At 45.0% G+C, this 2,520-nt stretch overlaps 1 protein-coding gene and 1 pseudogene across 2 annotated transcripts in view; both read right to left on the bottom strand.

Moving 5' to 3' along the window:
• Window positions 1-2,520, bottom strand: part of CMPK1 (cytidine monophosphate (UMP-CMP) kinase 1, cytosolic) — a 56,390-nt gene that overhangs the window by 26,527 nt on the left and 27,343 nt on the right. The window lies entirely within an intron of this gene.
• Window positions 6-1,205, bottom strand: LOC102847242 (annotated as a pseudogene).

The following is a 2,520-nucleotide window of genomic DNA, read 5'->3' as shown; positions in this document are numbered from 1 at the left end:
GAGAATGGATACTGAGGGTGCCACCAGTCAAAGAGCCGCACACTGTGCACAGGGTCCAGGATGACTTGCATGCCCTGTTCACTGCGAAGTTTCCGACCACCGTGAATAGGAGAATCCTGGACACCAGTCTCACTCGATGGTGCCGCATGTCCGTGCTCACGTTGATAGTAAGCAGGGCAAATATTCCCATGACTATTGGAATAAAGATGAAATTGAGGGTGGTGACCTGCAGGAGGCAGCAGTCCTGGTCTGGGTTGGTATAAAGCTCTTCATACTGAATGGGAGGTTGCAATTCTCCCGGTACACTTGTTCTTTAACCTAGGGGGCTGTTTTTTGAACTTGAAGTTGAATTCCCACATTGGTTCCTGTCTATTCCCAACAATCTTTCGGCACCAGAAAAGTAAGCATTTGGAAATCTTTAGTGTGTTGGGAGTGCTTTCTGGAATGGCTGGATTCTTGGAGATTTGAGCAGCAAATGGCTCATACATATGATACAGAGATCGGATCACACATGCCCGGAGACAACGCAGCTTCTCCATTGACTTTGGTCGCAGGCGCAAAGGCAAAGAGGCATCCAGCGTAGCAGTGCAAGCGACGGTCCAAGCATTCTTACAGATCAGGGAAAAATTCACAATGTCCTCAGGACGGATGTAGGAAGCCAGCAAGAGCCAAATATCCATGGAATACTCTTCTCCTCCAGCCCTGTCTACATCTTCTTTGTGCCTCTTGCTTTTCTTTTTTCTGGTAACAGTTCTCTCATAAATACTCTCCTCCTGGGCATCCATTTCATCACTGCTGTCAATGATGTCACAGGGCTCACCGGCTCCAGAGCTTCCTCTGCAGGAACCTGAGAGGCTTTCCAAGCCACAAAGAGATTTTACTTCCTTCTGAACAGCGTTGGCGACGGCTTTCTTGACCCGTCCAGATTTCACGACGGCCGGATCCGAGTTGGCATAATCCGCCACGGTCACTCGACCGGAGCACGCCTCGTGGGCCTGAAACTTGAGTCGCTTCCCTCTCTTGGGCATGGCGACTGTTTCGGAGTGAGACCGACCTAGCTGGCCGGGGCCCCCGGGCCATGTCTCACATCTGAGAGCCGACCCCAGCCGGCCCCAGGAACCGCGAGCCAGCGCCACCCGGCTCCGCGGCCATCCCCGCCGGTATTTTGATTTTGCAAAACGACCCACTAACAAGGAATGCTGCATGTGCTATTAAAAAAATATTCCAAATGTCCATGAAACAAAACAAAACACACCTAGAAGCATCTTCTGAAGAACATACTCATAAAAATTTAGATTTAAGATCTGCTAGGAGTAGATCAGAGAAGCTGGACAAACTCATACAGGTTATTCCTGGAGCAAAGTCCAAAATAATCAGTATCCAAACTATAAATTACACACCAATAAAGGAAGAAGACTACCAAACTGGCTCAACATCAAATGAAATGTATATAAGGAGCATAATCAAAGAATAACTGACAGGACTAGTACACATTAAAAAAGCCCAACACAAATAGTCTCAAACAGTTTTGTTGTTTTAGGTGTCCTAGAGTGACTCAGATCAAAACTATAGTGTCAAACAAGGAGGATCCAAATTATGGCAACTCAGATGTATTTGAGTATATAAAAATATTCATGAAAACACAATTTTATTTTAAAGTTGTCTTATAAACAAAAACAAGTGGCTTTCTAGTATATCAAAACTCAAACTCATTGTTATCAAGTCAAAACCAACTTAAAGCAATGAGTTTGAGTTTTGATATATTAGGAACTTGATTCCACTAAGGCTTTGTATGCTGTAAATCACATAGGAGGAAACAATGAAGGTGCTGGTAGACATGAAACATCTATCTACCTTGGGTTGTCAGCACAACTCCTTACCCACTATGTTGTTGTTAGGCGCCGTCAAGTATAACTCATAGTGACTCCATGAACAGATCTGAACTCTGTCCTATCCTGTGCTATCTTCATAACCTCTGACACACACAAACCTGCTGCAGTCACTTTGTCAATCCACCTGGTTGAGGGTCAGTTCTCCCCGCTTTTCAAGCATGGTGGCCCTCTCCAAGGAATAGCCTCTCCTAGCAACATGCCCAAAGTATGTGAAAGGAAACTTATCATGTTTGCCTCCAAGGAGCACTCTGGCTGCATTCTTTCCAAGACATATGTGTTTGTTCTTTTGGCAGTTCATTGATTATTCTGCACTTTTCTCCAACACCCCAGTTCAAAGGCATCAATTCCACTTATGTCATCCTTAGTCATTGTTCAGCTCTCGGATGCATAGCAAGTGACTGAAAAGATTATGCCCTGCATCAGGCACAACTTAGTTCTCAAACTGACATCAGTGTGCTTTAATAATTTGGAGAGGTCCCTGACTACAGATTTTCTCAAAGCAGTTATTGTTGTTGTTGTTATGTGCCGTTGAGTCGCTTGCGACTCATAGCGACCCTATGTACAACAGCCCTAAACTCTGCTCTGTCCTGTGCCAATCACACTGTCTCTAACACTCCCATCCATATTA

Source organism: Elephantulus edwardii, unplaced genomic scaffold, assembly GCF_000299155.1.
Source record: "Elephantulus edwardii isolate Elephantulus edwardi_28Jun2011 unplaced genomic scaffold, EleEdw1.0 scaffold00005, whole genome shotgun sequence".
NCBI classification, from domain to species: Eukaryota; Metazoa; Chordata; class Mammalia; order Macroscelidea; family Macroscelididae; genus Elephantulus; species Elephantulus edwardii.
This window is presented reverse-complemented; position numbering and strand designations above follow the sequence as displayed.